Genomic DNA, 19,598 nt, shown 5'->3' with positions numbered 1-19,598 from the left:
GTTAAATGTGTTTAGTGATAATACAAGCATGTTTAACACACATAGATTCCTTTCTTTCACGAAGACAAGAATATAAGTTGGTGTATTACCTGATTCTGATGACTTGCATTGATTGGAATCAGACAGTTATGATGATAGCGTCCGCATTTTCAAATGGAGGAAAAAAAAAGTCCTCCTTTCTGTCCAATACCACATGAAAGTGGTTGGTTTTTGGCATCTCATTTGTCCAACTTGCATACTCGTTTTTAAACACTTTGTTATGAGAGTAGCATATGTGTGTGTGGCCCTTTAATGTCTGGCAGCAGGTGAGTGACGTCAGTGACTGTGCGGGTGGGCAAGCAAGTGAGAAAGCGGGGGAGAAATACATTGGCATCAAACTCCGTAGCTTGCTAGCTTTCTGAGACTCTTATTTTGTTAGCACCGGCAGGATGAAACAGGTCTTTTATGTTGAAGACAGGAACTGTGCAGTCGGCCTTTAGAGTTTTGACAGTAGGTACGGAGTCTCTAGAAATAAAATGTGTTTCTCTGCGTCCGCCCTGTTAGTGATTTTTTTTCTTAAATACGAGCTCGCAGCAGCCAGCGTCATCTCACAAGATCCTCGGGTGGGGGTAAAATTGTGGAATTGTCTTTACAACGAGATAAAAAACTGTAAAAATATATTCCAATTGAAAAAAATATATAAAGATAGAACAGTAAGATCATATGGACAGCCATAAGTGTTTATATTTTGTTTTTTATTTATTATTTTACTTATTTTTGGTCTGGTTTTGTATTTGCTCTGTATCATTCCGTGAGGTGTATATTATATTATTACTATTATTTTCTTGGTTTGGTTTATACTTTATGAAGTTTTGCACTTGTTGTGTTTTTTTGTTTTTGATTGTTTCATTACATTTTGGATATATGTGTCGGCTTAAATGATATTTATGAAGTAAGATAATGTTTTATGTCAAAGGGGGCAGGAAATTATAAGAATTTCTTCATCCTGCTCCTTCTCAGGAATTGTGTGAATTTAAATTGTATAATTGTGATATAATTATTTATCGTTCTAAATCCACATCAATGAATGAGATAAATAAAAATGAAATGAAATGAAAAAAAAAAACCACTTAATTGAAGGGTTTAAAAGAGGAGAAAACAGGAAAAAAAATGAAAATTTTCAATTTCCACTCTTTAAAATTCAAAATTCAACCGAAAAAAAAGAAGAAGAAAAACTAGCTAATTTAAATCTTTTTGAAAAAAATTAAAAAAAATAATTTATGGAACATCATTAGTCATTTTTCCTAATCAAGACTAATTTCAGAATTTTGATGACATGTTTTAAATATGTTAAAATCCAATCTGCACTTTGTTAGAATATATAACAAATCGGACCAAGCTATATTTCTAACAAAGACAAATCATTATTTCTTCTAGATTTTCCAGAACAAAAATGTTAAAAGACATTCAAAAGACTTTGAAATAAGATTTAAATTTGATTCTACAGATTTTGTAGATCTGCCAGAATAATATTTTTAATCCTAATAAGTTTGAAGAAATATTTCACAAATATTCTTCGTCGAAAAAACAGAACCTAAAATCCATCCATTTTCTACCGCTTATTCCCTTTCGGGGTCGCGGGGGGCGCTGGCGCCTATCTCAGCTACAAAATGAAGAATTAAATTAAAATGTATTTATCATTCTTTACCATAAAAAAATAATACTTGAACATTGATTTAAATTGTCAGGAAAGAAGAGAAAGGAATTTAAAAGGTAAAAATGTGTTTAAAAATCCTAAAATCATTTTTAAGGTTGTATTTTTTCTCTAAAATTGTCTTTCTGAAAATTTTAAGAAGCAAAGTACAAAAAAAGAAAATAATTGATTCAAACAAGTCTTTGAAATATTTTCTTGGATTTTCACATTCTATTTGAGTTTTTTCTCTTAGCTAGCCTGTTCTAAAAATAGCTCAAATAGCAGCACTTACCAGTGAGCTGCCTCTATTTTTTTAAATTTTATTTATTTACTAGCAAGCTGGTCTCGCTTTGCTCGACGTTTTTAATTCTAAGAGAGACAAAACTCAAATAGAATTTGAAAATCCAAGAAAATATTTTAAAGACTTGGTCTTCACTTGTTTAAATACTTTCTTTTTTTTTTTTTACTTTGCTTCTTATTACTTTCAGAAAGACAATTTTAGAGAAAAAATACAACTTTAAAATGATTTTAGAATTTTTAAACACATGTACCTTTTTACCTTTTAAACTCTTTCCTCTTCTTTCCTGACAATTTAAATCAATGTTCAAGTATTTTTTTTTCTATTGTAAAGAATAATAAATACATTTTAATTTAATTCTTCATTTTAGCTTCTGTTTTTCCGACAAGGAATATTTGTGAAATATTTCTGCAAACTTTTTTTGATTAAAATTCAAAAAAATTGTTCACGCAAATGTAGAAAATCTGTAGAATCGAATTTAAATCTTATTTCAAAGTCTTTTGAATCTCTTTTAAAATTTTGGTTCTGTAAAATCTAGAAGAAATAATGATTTGTCTTTGTTAGAAATATAACTTGGTCCAATTTGTTATATATTCTAACAAAGTGCAGATTGGATTTTAACCTATTAAAATTCTAAAATTTTAACCTCAAAATTCTAAAATTAATATTGATCAGGAAAAATGACTAATGATGTTCCATAAATTATTTTTTTTATTTTTATAAAAAAAAAGATTCGAATCAGCCAGTTTTTCTCTTTATTTTTTAAGGTTGAATTTTGAATTTTAAAGAGTCGAAATTGACGATAAACTATGTTTCAAAATTGAATTAAAAAAAAAATTGGTAGATTTGATATTTTGAAGTAAAAATTAGTTAATAAATAGTAAATAAATATGTACTAGATTGAACAATGACATTAACAACCTGGATTTTCTTGGACTGTAATATTAAAAACCAACTGGGTTACTACTTTGCAAGAACAAACATTTCTTAAAAATCAATCTTTTTATTTATTTATTTATATAAATTCATTATGTTAATAATTTAAAAGTCCACTTTTACAAGACCGCAGGCATAGATTCAAGCTACAGTAAGTGCCTTGTTTTAAAAACTACATTTTAAAAAAGAAAAAAACTTTAACAATGGGAGTAAATGGCGCCCCCGTGCGTCGTTAATTGCAATGACAGAAGAGTGAAAGTTCTTGAAAAAGTGGCGATAATACTCCCGTTTTTTTTTTTTTATTATTTACCTCTTGTTAATGTTTATATTCGTGTTCCCTTTACCCACGAGTAAGCTATTTTTTCATACAAAACATTAAAATTTCACAGAACATGACGTCGCAAGGCTCCACTGTAGAAAAAAAACAAAAAAAAAGTAAGTCCAGGAAGTGACGTAGACTTCGGGCATGCGTGATCTTGCTTGGTACTTAGCTTGCTTTTCACCAAAACGTCACAAAAAGTACACTTACCGACCTTGGCGTTAGACATTTCAGCATCATTAATAAGTAAATGCCATTTAAACGCGTAGATGTACCTCTCATTATTGTGTCTACAACGGGGTGTCTGCGGATCTTCGAAATAAAAGCTCAACATCGTGGCAGGAAATACCAAAATAAAGCCGTTATGTGTTTAAAAATGAATATGAAGCGAAAAAAGTTTACAAAATGTGTATTTTGTTGAAATTCACGCATAAATATACGCATATATGTATGTTCTTGTTGTATGTTACACTACTTGCTATATAACGCGTCTATTTGAAATGACAGCGTGTTGAAAGTAATTCCCAGAATCCTTAGCGTGCAAGCCAGCAAATAGTGCAGTAAAGCTAGAAGACTAAAATGTGTTGATATATTTAAGGTGGCACTGCGTTGTCTGTGAATGTGATTGGATGTCATCAGTTGTTGTTGGTTCATTCAAGTGTGCCACCTTAAGACCGTGTGTTACCTCGCTGTGGCTGGGAATGTCCTTGGCCACAGTACGTTTCCACGCCAGATCACTCTTGTTTCTCTTCAGATCGCATAAATCTTTCGCCTTTTACTAAAGATTTCCGTGGGGAGGAACAACAAGAGTATAACTCAATTTTTTGATGCCCTGTGAAAGCGGGGCTTCTCTACACTGTTAAAAAAAACATCAGCAAATCCTTAAGCTTTAGTCAGAATCACCCTTAAGATACTATCTCATTGATAATATCGACTATTTTTATTGTCCTTCTGTATTGTCAACACCTGATATCATAGCGTGAACTAACACAATTAATTTAAGGTGCGAAATCGGCTAGATCAGGGTTCACTAACCTTTTGTGGAAGCAAGAGCTACTCCTTGGGTACTGATTAATGCGAAGGGCTACCAGTTTGATACACATTTAAAGGGGAACATTATCACAATTTCAAAAGGGTTAAAAACAATAAAAATCAGTTCCCAGTGGCTTGTTGTATTTTTTTGAAGTTTTTTTCAAAATGTTACCGATCTCGGAATATCCCTAAAAAAAGCTTTTAAAGTGCTTGATTTTCGCTATTTGCGATGCCACTATCCATTTCCCTGTGACGCCACACAGTGCTGCCAATGCAAACAAACAATGGGAATACCACAGCAAGATATAGCGACATTAGCTCGGATTCAGATTCGGATTTCAGCGGCTTAAGCGATTCAACAGATTACGCATGTATTGAAACGGATGGTTGGAGTATGAAAGTATTGAAGAAGAAACTGAAGCTATTGAGCGAATAGCTATTGATGCTATTCATAGCCATGGCATGGCCGAATAGCTGCGTTAGCATCGCCGGTAAAATGTGCGGACCAAACGATCAGGACGTTCGCATCTTTTGACACTGGAGCAACTTAAATCCGTCGATTGGTAAGTGTTTGTTTCGCATTAAATGTGGGTGGAAGGAAACGTGATATAGTTGCAAATGCATCTGCAGGTTATCCATACATCTCTGTGCCATGTCTGCTTTAGCACCGCCGGTGAATAGCATGTTAGCATCGATTAGCGTAGCATGTTAGCATCGATTAGCTGGCCATCAACATCAACAAAACTCACCTTTGTGATTTTGTTGACTTTATCATTGCAAATGCATCTGCAGGTTATCCATACATCTCTGTGCCATGTCTGCTTTAGCACCGCCGGTGAATAGCATGTTAGCGTCGATTAGCGTAGCATGTTAGCATCGATTAGCTGGCAGTCACGCCGCGACCAAATATGTCTGATTCGCACATAAGTCCACATCAACAAAACTCACCTTTGTGATTTTGTTGACTTTATCGTTGCAAATGCATCTGCAGGTTATCCATACATCTCTGTGCCATGTCTGTCTTAGCATCGCCGGTAAAATGTGGAGACACTCTGGCACATTCAATGGGGGTCTGGCGGCAGACACTTTGGCATCTTGGGGCCAGTGGTGCAACTTGAATCCCTCCCTGTTAGTGTTGTTACACCCTCCGACAACACACCCACGAGGCACGATGTCTCCAAGGTTCCAAAAAATAGTCCAAAAAACGGAAAATAACAGAGCTGAGACCCAATGTTTACAATGGGTTGAAAATGAAAATGGCGGCTGTATTACCTCGGCGACGTCACATTCTGACGTCATCCCCTCCAGAGCGATAAACAGAAATACGTTTAATTCGCCAAAATTCACCCATTTAGAGTTCGGAAATCGGTTAAAAAAATATATAGTATTTTTTTTGCACCATCAAGGTATATATTGACGCTTACATAGGTCTGCTGATAATGTTCCCCTTTAAATATATCAACACATTTTAGTCTTCTAGCTTTACTGCACTATTTGCTGGCTTGCACGCAAAGGATTCTAGGAATTACATACAACACGCTTTTATTTAAAATAGACGTTCTATATAACAAGTAGTGTAACATACAACAAGAATATATGATCTGTTTTTGCTTAATTTACATTTGTTTTTCAACACATAACGGTTTTATTTTGGTATATCCGTCCATGATGTTGAACTTTTATTTTGAAAATTGTTGGATATCCTGCAGACGACAGCGGGAAGCAGTGTGCAGGTAAAAAGGTATCTAATGCTTAAACCAAAAATAAACAAAAGGTGAGAGCCCCTAAGAAAAGGCTTTGAAGCTTAGGGATGTCTATGCAGAATGAAACTGAAACTGAACTGGGTGACAAAGTAAACAAAAACAGAATGCTGGACGAGAGCAAAGACTTACAGCGTGTGGAGCAGAGACGGCGTCCATAAAGTACATCCGTACATGACATGACAATCAACAATGTCCACACCAAAAAAAGTTTGCAACAACATAAATATTCTTGATTGCTACAACAAAGTATATGCGGGGAACAGCGCTCAAAGGAAGACATGAAACTGCAACAGGAAAATGTGGGAAAAAACAACAGGAAAAGCCACCAAAATAGGAGCACAAGACAAGAACTAAAACACTACACACGGGAGCAAAACTAAAAAAGTCAAAATAAGTCAGGGTGTGATGTGACAGGTGGTGACAGTACACCTACTTTGAGACAAGAGCTATAGTGATGCATGTTTGGTTATGCTTTAAATTCAACTTTAACATCTTTTTATCCTCGACTGAGTTTCATTTCTTAATGTTTTCTGTTGGTGGTGTGCCTCCAGATTTTTTATATGAAAAAAATGCGCCTCGGCTGTAAAAAGGTTGCAAAACACTGTTACACTACTTGTTATATAGAAGGTCTCTAAAATGTGTTGATATATTTAAGGTGGCACTGCGTTGTCTGTGAATGTGATTGGATGTCATCAGTTGTTGTTGGTTCATTCAAGTGTGCCACCTTAAGACCGTGTGTTACCTCGCTGTGGCTGGGAATGTCCTTGGCCACAGTACGTTTCCACGCCAGATCACTCTTGTTTCTCTTCAGATCGCATAAATCTTTCGCCTTTTACTAAAGATTTCCGTGGGGAGGAACAACAAGAGTATAACTCAATTTTTTGATGCCCTGCGAAAGCGGGGCTTCTCTACATTGTTAAAAATAATAACTGAAATTTAATAGGAGGAAATCAAATTCTCCTTGTTGATGCAAAGAAAGTGTGGATATCGACACTCCGTATTGCCCTTCTGGGTAGTAAACGCTTGAAAGTGAGATATAACACTTTAAATTTTATAAACAATGCAATATGGATTAGACTTACAGTAAATATAGTTAAAGACCTACTGAAAGCCACTACTACCCACCACACAGTCTGATAGTTTATATATCAATGATGAAATATTAACATTGCAACACATGCCAATACGGCCTTTTTAGTTTACTAAATTGATCGAAAATATTTTGTTTTACTCAAGGCTCTAAAATCGGTATCGGATCAGAATTTTTTTTTTTTCCCCACTTTTTTTTCAAGTCAAGGCTCTAAAATTGTTATCAGATCGGAAAAACTTTTTTTTTTATACTTTTTTACTCCATTCTTTAAAATCGATATCAGTTCGGAAATCAATGTTTTATTTTATTTTTAACTCAAGTTCTTAAAATTGGTATCTGATCGAAAATCTAAAAGTTTTTCATTTTTTAATTTTTTTTTTTTCACTCAAGGTTTTAAAATCGGTCTCAGATCGGAAAATAACAATGTTTTTTTTTTTTCTTTTTCTTATTTTACTCAAGGCTCTAAAATTGGTATCAGATCGGAAATCATTTTTTATTTTTTTTATTTTACTCAAGTCTCTAAAATTAGTATCAGGTTGGAAATCCATTTTTTCTTTTTCTCTTTTTTTTCTTTCTCTTAGCTCTAAAATCTGCATCAGATCGGAAATCAATTTTTTGTCTTTTTGAAAAAATCAACACAAGACTCTAAAATTGGTGTCAGATTGGAAATCAACAATGTTTTTATTTATTCATGTTTCATTTTACTCAAGGCTCTAAAATGGGTATCAGATTGAAAATCAATATGTTTTGAATTTTTTTATGTCTTTTTTTTTTTTTTACTCATAGCTATAAAATTGGCATCAGATCGGAAATATATCTATATATATATATATATATATATATATATATATATATATATATACATATATATATAATTTTTTTAAATTTATTTTTTATTTTTTATTCAAGGATCTAAAATCGGCATCAGATCGGAAATAAAAAATTTTCTCTTTTTAAATTTTTTTACGCAAGGCTCAAAAGTTGGTATCACATCGGAAATTAAAAATGTTTTTATTTATTTTTTTACTCAAAGCTCTAAAATTTGTATCAGATCGGAGAATTATATATATATATATTATATTTAAGGTGGCACTGTGTTGTCAGTTGTTGTTGGTTCATTCAAGTGTGCCACCTTAAGACCGTGTGTTACCTCGCTGTGGCTGGGAATGTCCTTGGCCACAGTACCTTTCCACGCCAGATCACTCTTGTTTCTCTTCAGATCGCATAAATCTTTCGCCTTTTACTAAAGATTTCCATGGGGAGGAACAACAAGAGTATAACTCTATTTTTTAACGCCCTGCGTAAGCGGGGATTTTTATACACTGTTAAAAATCAACTACAGAGAGATCGATATAGCAAGTCGAATTCTCCCCATTAATGACGTAATTATACTGATATCGACACTCTGTAATGCCCATTCGGGTTATAAATGTATGGTAAGGGATGTTTCTTACGAGGCGATTTCGACGATGTCTTACTGTAAATATATCTAAGGTGTGTGTAAAATGGAAAAAAGTAGAATCTTCTCAAATAATTACGTATATTAAAGTAATAACAGTAATATTATCAGGGAAAAATTGAGCAAAACATTTGAATTAAAAGACAAAAAGCTGACATTTTTATACTAATATATATAGTCTTTTATAACAACATTTTGTCTTTGAATGCATATAATATTTGTTTTTAACATTTAAAAAAATATGTCCATCCATTTTCTACCGCTTATTCCCTTTAGGGGTTGTGGGGGGGCATTGGCGCCTGTCTCAGCTACAGTAGGGCGGAAGGCGGCTTAGACCCTGGACAAGTCGCCACTCATCGCAGGGCCAACACAGATAGACAGACAACATTCACACTCACATTCACACACTAGGGACCATTTAGTGTTGCCAATCAACTTATCCCCAGGTGCATGTCTTTGGAAGTGGGAGGAAGCCGGAGTACCCGGAGGGAACCCACGCATTCACGGGGAGAACATGCAAACTCCACACAGAAAGATCCCGAGCCTGGATTTGAACCCAGGACTGCAGGATCCTCGTATTGTGAAGCAGACGCACTAACCCCTCTACCACTGTGAAAATATATATCAAATGAAATGTCCCCTCATACTTTTCAGTATGCGGCCTTAAGTAGAAAAAGGTTAGATCTGAAATATTAGAAGCGTTTCAAATAAAATGTACTGAAAATATATACTATGTTTAGCTAGTTAATAAAAAAAAAAATACTAACTTATCAATTGATTTAAAAAAATCACAACCACAATAAACAATGCTAAATATTTAACTGAATATGAATATTTTTGTGGAAGTATACTTTTTGACACACCAGGTTATGCAGTTACACAATCGTAACATTATTATTCATTTTTATTTTATTCTTACTTCGGATAAAAATAACAGTCAATTTAGAGTAAAAAAAAGAGCCAAAAGTCGGTATGTAATGAGAAAAAGATGAAATATTTTAACTAATAATGAATAATAAGACTCAGTTACCTATAACACAAAAACTAAAAATATGCCCTCTTGGTGGAAAACATTTGTTGTTTTTATTTCTTTGTTATATTCCAACACGTTTATTAGTCAGTCACTGTGCAAATAACAATATATTTTACAGTATAAAACTGAGAGTTCAGTTGCTAGAATTTTTTTTTTTAAACGTAGTACCGTTTTTTTAATTGATAGTAGTATGCTGTAAAAAAAAACAACAACAAAAAAAAACAGTGAACTGAGCTGCCAGTTATTTTTTACTGCAAAATGTGAAGAAATATTTCTGCAGGTTGTGTAAAAAAAAAAAAAGAAATACACCAGGTACCATTAAAGTACATAAGCAATTGTATAATTTAGCAAGTAACTACATAATCTCTCACTACACACGAGAACATATATATGTTTATATATATGTGTGAATGTCAGCTAAATCCACATCTTGTAATCTGTTTTGGCTTCGCTTCATATTTATTTTTTGAACACATAACGGCTTTATTTTGGTATTTCCTGCCACGATGTTGAGCTTTTATTTTGAAGCTCGGCGGACATCCCGTTGTTGGCGCAAGACATAGATGTACGTTACGTGTTGTGGAGTTAATTATTGGGGTTTAAATGGCTTTTACTTATTGTAATGCTGATGTTTACTATGTTGAAATGTCTTATATCAAGGTCGGTAAGTGTAGTTATGGGGACGTTTTGAGTGGGGAGAAAAGAAAGATAACTACAAAGCGAAGCCATCGCTACTGATCGATCCACGCATGCGCGAAAGTTACCTCACTTCCTGTACTTACTTTTTTTTTTACGACGGAGCCTTGCGACGTCATGTTTTGGGATATTTAAATGATATTTAAAATTGCAATTTAGTAAACTAAAAAGGCCGTATTGGCATGTGTTGCAATGTTAATATTTCATCATTGATATATAAACTATCAGACTGTGTGGTGGGTAGTAGTGGCTTTCAGTAGGTCTTTAACTATATTTACTGTAAGTCTAGTCGATATCACATTGTTTAAAACAATAATAAGTGTTATATCTCACTATCAAGTGTTTACAACCCAGAAGGGCGATACAGAGTGTCGACATCCACAGTTTCTTTGCATCATCAGGGAGATTTTGACATCCTGTGACTTAATTTGAGTTATTATTAACATTTATTAACAGTGTAGTGAAGCCCCGCTTTCGCAGGGCATCAAAAGATTGTGTTATACTCTTGTTGTTCCTCCCCACGGAAATCTTTAGTAAAAGGCGAAAGATTTATGCGACCTGAAGAGAAACAAGAGTGATCTGGCGTGGAAACGTACTGTGGCCAAGGAAATTCCCAGCCACAGCGAGGTAACACACGGTCTTAAGGTGGCACACTTGAATGAACCAACAACAACTGATGACATCCAATCACATTCACAGACAACGCAGTGCCACCTTAAATATATCAACACATTTTAGTCTTCTAGCTTTACTGCACTATTTGCTGGCTTGCACGCTAAGGATTCTGGGAATTACATACAACACGCTGTCATTTCAAATAGACGTTCTATATAACAAGTAGTGTAACATACAACAAGAATATATAATCTGTTTTGGCTTCACATAACAGTTTTATTTTGGTATTTCCTCCCATGATGTTGAACTTTTATTTTGAAGATCGTTGGACATCCTGTTGTCGACGCAAGAGGCACATCGACGTGTTGTGAAGTCAACTTTTGGGCTTTAAATGGCATTTACGTATTCATAATGCTGATGTTTAGTATGTTGACATGTCTTATATCAAGGTTGATAAATGTGATATTTTTGAAGGTTTTGAGTGCGGTGAAAAGCAAGACAATTAGACATAGATCTAAGTTCCAGGAAGTCGCGTGTATTTAAAAAAATCCACATTTTACAAAAGAAATGAAAACCTTTAAAGATGGGAGTCAATGGCGCCCCCGTGCGTCGATAATCAGAATGACAGAATTTAAATGAAAGTTATTAAAAATACGGCCGTAATACTCCCTGATTTTTTTTAATCCACCCCATGTTCATGTTTATATTATTTTCTGTTTTACTCCCATGTGAGCACTTTTTACACAAAACATTTAAAGGTCTACTGAAATGAGATGTTCTTATTTAAACGGGGATAGCAGGTCCATTCTAGGTGTCATACTTCATCATTTGGCAATATTGACATGTTTTTGCTGAAAGGATTTAGTAGAGAACATCGAGGATAAAGTACCCAACTTTTGGTGCTGACAAAAAAGTCCTGCCTTTACCGGAAGTCACAGACGATGAGGTCACATGTTGATGGCTCCTCACATATTCACATTGTTTTTAATGGGAGCCTCCAACAAAAAGTGCTATTCGGACCGAGAAAACAACATGATTTCTGAAATTTAATCAAAGCAAGTCAAAATCTCCCTGATGATGCAAAGAAAGTGTGGATATCGACACACTGTATCGCCCTTCTGGGTTGTAAATGATTGATAGTGAGATATAACACTTTTTATTTTATAAACAATGTGATATCGACTAGACTTACAGTAAATATAGTTAAAGACCTACTGAAAGCCACTACTACCCACCACACAGTCTGATAGTTTATATATCAATGATGAAATATTAACATTGCAACACATGCCAATACGGCCTTTTTAGTTTACTAAATTGATCGAAAATATTTTTTTTTACTCAAGGCTCTAAAATCGGTATTGGATCAGAATTTTTTTTCCCACTTTTTTTCAAGTCAAGGCTCTAAAATTGTTATAAGATCGGAAATCAAGGTTTTTTTTATTAATTTATTTTTTATTTGACTCGAGTCTCTAACATTGGTATCTGATCGAAAAAACTTTTTTTTTATACTTTTTTACTCCATTCTTTAAAATCGGTATCAGATCGGAAATCAATGTTTTATTTTATTTTTATTTTTTACTCAAGTTCCTGAAATTGGTATCAGATCGAAAATCAAAAAGAATTTCATTTTTAAAAATGTTTTTCTTCACTCGAGGCTCTAAAATTGGTATCAGATCGGAAATCTTTTTCTTTCTTTTTCCTTTTACTCAAGTCTCTAAAATTTGTATCAGGTTGGAAATCCATTTTTTCTTTTTCTCTTTTTTTCTCTCTTTTTTTTTTCTCTTAGCTCTAAAATCTGCATCAGATCGGAAATACATTTTTTGTCTATTTAAAAAAAAAAAATTAACACAACGCTCTAAAATTGGTGTCAGATTGGAAATTAACAACGTTTTTTATTTTTTATTTTTTTATTTTACTCAAGGCTCTAAAATGGGTATCAGATTAAAAATCTAAATGTTTTGAATTTTTTGATGTCTTTTTTTTATTCATTGCTATAAAATTGGCATCAGATTGGAAATATATATATATATATATATATATATATATATATATATATATTTTATTCAAGGCTCTAAAATTGGCATCAGATCGGAAATTAAAAATGTTTTTATTTATTTATTTTTTTACTCAAAGCTCTAAAATTTGTATCAGATCGGAGAAATATATACATATATATATATATATATATATATATATATATATATATATATATATATATATATATATATATATATATATATATATATATATATATATATACATATATATATGTATATATATATATATATATATATATATATATATATATATATATATATATATATATATATATATATATATATATATATATTATATTTAAGGTGGCACTGCGTTGTCTGTGAATGTGATTGGATGTCATCAGTTGTTGTTGGTTCATTCAAGTGTGCCACCTTAAGACCGTGTGTTACCTCGCTGTGGCTGGGAATGTCCTTGGCCACAGTACGTTTCCACGCCAGATCACTCTTGTTTCTCTTCAGATCGCATAAATCTTTCGCCTTTTACTAAAGATTTCCGTGGGGAGGAACAACAAGAGTATAACTCAATTTTTTGATGCCCTGTGAAAGTGGGGCTTCTCTACACTGTTAAAAACAACATCATTAAATCCTTAAGCTTTAGTCAGAATCACCCTTAAGATACTATCTCATTGATAATGTCGACTACTTTTATTGTCCTTCTGTATTGTCAACACCTGATATCACAGCGTGAACTAACACAATTAATTTAAGATGCGAAATCGGCTAGATCAGGGTTCACTAACCTTTTGTGGAAGCAAGAGCTACTCCTTGGGTACTGATTAATGCGAAGGGCTACCAGTTTGATACACATTTAAAGGGGAACATTATCACAATTTCAAAAGGGTTAAAAACAATAAAAATCAGTTCCCAGTGGCTTGTTGTATTTTTTTGAAGTTTTTTTCAAAATGTTACCGATCTCGGAATATCCCTAAATAAAGCTTTAAAGTAGCTTATTTTCGGCTCTCTGCAAAGACACTGGCCATTTCCCTGTGACGTCACACAGTGCTGCCAATGTAAACAAACAATGGGAATAGCACAGCAAGATATAGCGACATTAGCTCGGATTCAGATTCGGATTTCAGCGGCTTAAGCGATTCAACAGATTACGCATGTATTGAAACAGATGGTTGGAGTATGAAAGTATTGAAGAAGAAACTGAAGCTATTGAGCGAATAGCTATTGATGCTATTCATAGCCATAGCATGGCCGAATAGCTGCGTTAGCATCGCCGGTAAAATGTGCGGACCAAACAATCAGGACGTTCGCATCTTGTGACACTGGAGCAACTTAAATCCGTCGATTGGTAAGTGTTTTTTTCGCATTAAATGTGGGTGGAAGGAAACGTGATATAGTTGCAAATGCATCTGCAGGTTATCCATACATCTCTGTGCCATGTCTGCCTTAGCACCGCCGGTGAATAGCATGTTAGCGTCGATTAGCATAGCATGATAGCATCGATTAGCTGGCAGTCACGCCGCGACCAAATATGTCTGATTAGCACATAAGTCAACATCAACAAAACTCACCTTTGTGATTTTGTTGACTATCATTGCAAATGCATCTGCAGGTTATCCATACATCTCTGTGCCATGTCTGTCTTAGCATCGCCGGTAAAATGTGGAGACACTCTGGCACATTCAATGGGGGTCTGGGGGCAGACACTTTGGCATCTTCGGGCCGGTGGTGCAACTTGAATCCCTCCCTGTTAGTGTTGTTACACCCTCCGACAACACACCGACGAGGCATGATGTCTCCAAGGTTCCAAAAAATAGTCAAAAATACGGAAAATAACAGAGCTGAGACCCAATGTTTACAATGGGTTGAAAATGAAAATGGCGGCTGTATTACCTCGGCGACGTCACATTCCGACGTCATCCCCTCCAGAGCGATAAACAGAAATACGTTTAATTCGCCAAAATTCACCCATTTAGAGTTCGGAAATCGGTTAAAAAAATATATAGTATTTTTTTTGCACCATCAAAGTATATATTGACGCTTACATAGGTCTGCTGATAATGTTCCCCTTTAAATATATCAACACATTTTAGTCTTCTAGCTTTACTGCACTATTTGCTGGCTTGCACGCTAAGGATTCTGGGAATTACATACAACACGCTTTTATTTAAAATAGACGTTCTACATAACAAGTAGTGTAACATACAACGAGAATATATAATCTGTTTTGGCTTCACTTACATTTGTTTTTTAACACATAACGGTTTTAATTTGGTACATCCTTACATGATGTTGAACTTTTATTTTGAAAATTGTTGGACATCCTGCAGACGACAGTGGGAGGCAGCGTGCAGGTAAAAAGGTATCTAATGCTTAAACCAAACATAAACAAAAGGTGAGTGCCCCTAAGAAAAGGCTTTGAAGCTTAGGGATGTCTATGCAGAATGAAACTGAAACTGAACTGGGTGACAAAGTAAACAAAAACAGAATGCTGGACGACAGCAAAGACTTACAGCGTGTGGAGCAGAGACGGCGTCCATAAAGTACATCCGTACATGACATCACAATCAACAATGTCCACACCAAAAAAAGATCGCAACAACATAAATATTCTTGATTGCTACAACAAAGTATATGCGGGGAACAGCGCTGAAAGGAAGACATGAAACTGCAACAGGAAAATACAAGAAAAAAAACAAAACAGGAAAAGCCACCAAAATAGGAGCACAAGACAAGAACTAAAACACCACGCACGGGAGCAAAACTAAAAAAGTAAAATTAAGTCAGGGTGTGATGTGACAGGTGGTGACAGTACACCTACTTTGAGACAAGAGCTATAGTGATGCATGTTTGGTTATGCTTTAAATTCACTTTTAACAACTTTTTATCCTCGACTGAGTTTCATTTCTTAATGTTTTCTGTTGGTGGTGTGCCTCCAGATTTTTTATATGAAAAAAATGCGCCTCGGCTGTAAAAAGGTTGCAAAACACTGTTACACTACTTGTTATATAGAAGGTCTCTAAAATGTGTTGATATATTTAAGGTGGCACTGCGTTGTCTGTGAATGTGATTGGATGTCATCAGTTGTTGTTGGTTCATTCAAGTGTGCCACCTTAAGACCGTGTGTTACCTCGCTGTGGCTGGGAATGTCCTTGGCCACAGTACGTTTCCACGCCAGATCACTCTTGTTTCTCTTCAGATCGCATAAATCTTTCGCCTTTTACTAAAGATTTCCGTGGGGAGGAACAACAAGAGTATAACTCAATTTTTTGATGCCCTGCGAAAGCGGGGCTTCTCTACACTGTTAAAAATAATATCGTTAAAAATTAATGTGAGCTAAAGGGTGGTGATCAATGTCATGTAAAAACGGTCGGAAATGAAATACCCCTATCTAATCAATGTTATGCGATAATTTTTGTGTATTGGCGATAACAAACCTACAGTCATACTTAGTAATATCAAATAACATGTGAATTTATGAAACAAATAACAACAGTAAAACAATTCTAATTTAATGACAAAAAAAAAACCACTGCGATGAGAAGCGACTTGTCCAGGGTGTACGCCACCTTCCGCCCGATTGTAGCTGAGACGGGTGCCAGCGACCCCAAAAGGAAATAAGCGGTAGGAAACGGATGGTCACTTTTTTTTAAATGTTAAAAACAAATATTATATGCTTTCAAATACAAAATATTGTTATAAAGGACTATATATATTAGTATAAAAATGTCAGCTTTTTGTCTTTAATTCAAATTTTTTGCTAATTTTTTCCCCTTATAATTTTATTGTTATTCTTAAAATATACGTAATTATTTGAGAGGATTCAACTTTATTCCACTTTAGCAGACAGTTAGATATATTTACAGTAAGTCATCGCCGATATCGCCTCGTACAGATTACACTTTATCAAACACTTATGTCCTTTACAGGATATACGGAGTGTCGATATCAGCACCTCTATTACTTCTCCAGAGCAATATAGGCTGCATGTACTATTTTAAACGGTATTTGACTTTAACAGTGTAGAGAAGCCCCACTTTCGCAGGGCGGCAAAAAAATTGAGTTATACTCTTGTTGTTCCTCCCCACGGAAATCTTTAGTAAAAGGCGAAAGATTTATGCGATCTGAAGAGAAACAAGAGTGATCTGGCGTGGAAACGTACTGTGGCCAAGGACATTCCCAGCCACAGCGAGGTAACACACGGTCTTAAGGTGGCACACTTGAATGAACCAACAACAACTGATGACATCCAATCACATTCACAGACAACACAGTGCCACCTTAAAAGGGAACATTATCACAATTTCAAAAGGGTTCAAATCAATAAAAATCAGTTCCCAGTGGCATGTTTTATTTTTTGAAATTTTTTTCAAAAATTTACCGGTCTCCGAATATCCCTAAAAAAAAGCTTTTAAAGTGCTTGATTTTCGCTATCTTCGAAACCACTATCCATTTCCCTGTGACGTCATACAGTGCTGCCAATGTAAACAAACAATGGGAATACCACAGCACGATATAGCGACATTAGCTCGGATTCAAACTCGGATTTCAGCGACTTAAGCGATTCAACAGATTACACATGTATTGAAACGGATGGTTGGAGTATGAAAGTATTGAAGAAGAAACTGAAGCTATTGAGCGAATAGCTAATGATGCTATTCATAGCCATAGCATGGCCGAATAGCTGCGTTAGCATCGCCGGTAAAATGTGCGAACCAAACGATCAGGACTTTCGCATCTTTTGACACTGGAGCAACTTAAATCCGTCGATTGGTAAGTGTTTGTTTTGCATTAAATGTGGGTGTAAGGAAACGTAATATAGTTGCAAATGCATCTGCAGGTTATCCATACATCTCTGTGCCATGTCTGCTTTAGCACCGCCGGTAAATAGCATGTTAGCGTCGATTAGCATAGCATGTTAGCATCGATTAGCTGGCAGTCACGCCGCCACCAAATATGTCTGATTAGCACATAAGTCAACATCAACAAAACTCACATTTGTGATTTTGTTGACTTTATCATTGCAAATGCATGTGCAGGTCATCCATACATCTCTGTGTCATGTCTGCTTTAGCACCGCCGGTAAATAGCATGTTAGCATCGATTAGCATAGCATGTTAGCATCGATTAGCTGGCCGTCAACATCAACAAAACTCACCTTTGTGATATCTGTGACTTTATCGTTACAAATGCATCTACAGGTTATCCATACATCTCTGTGCCGTGTCTGCTTTAGCACCGCCGGTAAATAGCATGTTAGCGTCAATTAGCATAGCATGTTAGCATCGATTAGCTGGCAGTCACGCCGTGACCAAATATGTCTGATTAGCACATAAGTCAACATCAACAAAACTCACCTTTGTGATTTTGTTGACTTTATCATTGCAAATGCATGTGCAGGTCATCCATACATCTCTGTGCCATGTCTACTTTAGCACCGCCGGTATATAGCATGTTAGCATCGATTAGCTTAGCATGTTAGCATCGATTAGCTGGCCGTCAACATCAACAAAACTCACCTTTGTGATATCTGTGACTTTATCGTTACAAATGCATCTACAGGTTATCCATACATCTCTGTACCATGTCTGCTTTAGCACCGCCGGTAAATAGCATGTTAGCGTCGATTAGCGTAGCATGTTAGCATCGATTAGCTGGCAGTCACGCCGCGACCAAATATGTCTGATTAGCACATAAGTCAACATCAACAAAACTCACCTTTGTGATTTTGTTGACTTTATCATTGCAAATGCATCTGCAGGTTATCCATACATCTCTGTGCCATGTCTGCCTTAGCATCGCCGGTAAAATGTGGAGACACTTTGGCACATTCAATGGGGGTCTGGCGGAAGACACTTTGGCATCTTGGGGCCAGTGGTGCAACTTGAATCCCTCCCTGTTAGTGTTGTTACACCGTCCGACAACACACCGACGAGGCATGATGTCTCCAAGGTTCCAAAAAATTGTCGAAAAAACGGAAAATAACAGAGCTGAGACCCAATGTTTACAATGGGTTGAAAATGAAAATGGCGGCTGTATTACCTCGGCGACGTCACATTCTGACGTCATCACCACATGAGCCATAAACAGAAATACGTTTAATTCGCCAAAATTCACCCATTTAGAGTTCGGAAATCAGTTAAAAAATATATAGTATTTTTTTTGCACCATCAAGGTATATATTGACGCTTACATAGGTCTGCTGATAATGTTCCCCTTTAAATATATCAACACATTTTAGTCTTCTAGCTTTACTGCACTATTTGCTGGCTTGCACGCTAAGGATTCTGGGAATTACATACAACACGCTTTTATTTTAAATAGACGTTCTACATAACAAGTAGTGTAACATACACAAGAATATATAATCTGTTTTGGCTTCACTTACATTTGTTTTTTAACACATAACGGTTTTATTTTGGTATATCCTTACATGATGTTGAACTTTTATTTTGAAAATTGTTGGACATCCTGCAGACGACAGTGGGAGGCAGCGTGCAGGTAAAAAGGTATGTTATGCTTAAACCAAACATAAACAAAAGGTGAGAGCCCCTAAGAAAAGGCTTTGAAGCTTAGGGATGTCTATGCAGAATGAAACTGAAACTGAACTGGGTGACAAAGTAAACAAAAACAGAATGCTGGACGACAGCAAAGACTTACAGCATGTGGAGCA

At 35.2% G+C, this 19,598-nt stretch overlaps 1 protein-coding gene, 1 long non-coding RNA gene and 7 other non-coding genes across 10 annotated transcripts in view; 6 read left to right on the top strand and 3 right to left on the bottom strand.

The window, feature by feature from the left end:
- The window catches only part of slc7a6 (solute carrier family 7 member 6), a 260,369-nt gene that overhangs the window by 45,188 nt on the left and 195,583 nt on the right, over positions 1 to 19,598 (top strand). The window lies entirely within an intron of this gene.
- Positions 1 to 19,598, bottom strand: part of LOC133546593 (uncharacterized) — a 242,783-nt gene that overhangs the window by 45,280 nt on the left and 177,905 nt on the right. The window lies entirely within an intron of this gene.
- On the top strand, positions 3,960 to 4,073 carry LOC133548377 (U5 spliceosomal RNA). The gene has a single exon (XR_009805908.1). It is a non-coding gene; the product is annotated as a U5 spliceosomal RNA (small nuclear RNA).
- On the top strand, positions 6,812 to 6,925 carry LOC133548290 (U5 spliceosomal RNA). The gene has a single exon (XR_009805827.1). It is a non-coding gene; the product is annotated as a U5 spliceosomal RNA (small nuclear RNA).
- LOC133548350 (U5 spliceosomal RNA) lies at positions 8,310 to 8,422 on the top strand. The gene has a single exon (XR_009805884.1). It is a non-coding gene; the product is annotated as a U5 spliceosomal RNA (small nuclear RNA).
- LOC133548321 (U5 spliceosomal RNA) lies at positions 10,763 to 10,876 on the bottom strand. The gene has a single exon (XR_009805856.1). It is a non-coding gene; the product is annotated as a U5 spliceosomal RNA (small nuclear RNA).
- LOC133548299 (U5 spliceosomal RNA) lies at positions 13,413 to 13,526 on the top strand. Its single transcript, XR_009805836.1, has one exon. It is a non-coding gene; the product is annotated as a U5 spliceosomal RNA (small nuclear RNA).
- Positions 16,105 to 16,218, top strand: LOC133548289 (U5 spliceosomal RNA). The gene has a single exon (XR_009805826.1). It is a non-coding gene; the product is annotated as a U5 spliceosomal RNA (small nuclear RNA).
- On the bottom strand, positions 16,955 to 17,069 carry LOC133548333 (U5 spliceosomal RNA). The gene has a single exon (XR_009805868.1). It is a non-coding gene; the product is annotated as a U5 spliceosomal RNA (small nuclear RNA).

The sequence above is a fragment of the Nerophis ophidion genome, linkage group LG02 (assembly GCF_033978795.1).
Source record: "Nerophis ophidion isolate RoL-2023_Sa linkage group LG02, RoL_Noph_v1.0, whole genome shotgun sequence".
In the NCBI taxonomy this organism is placed as follows: domain Eukaryota; kingdom Metazoa; phylum Chordata; class Actinopteri; order Syngnathiformes; family Syngnathidae; genus Nerophis; species Nerophis ophidion.
The sequence above is the reverse complement of the archived record's forward strand: the minus strand, read 5'-3'. Positions and strand labels throughout refer to the sequence as shown.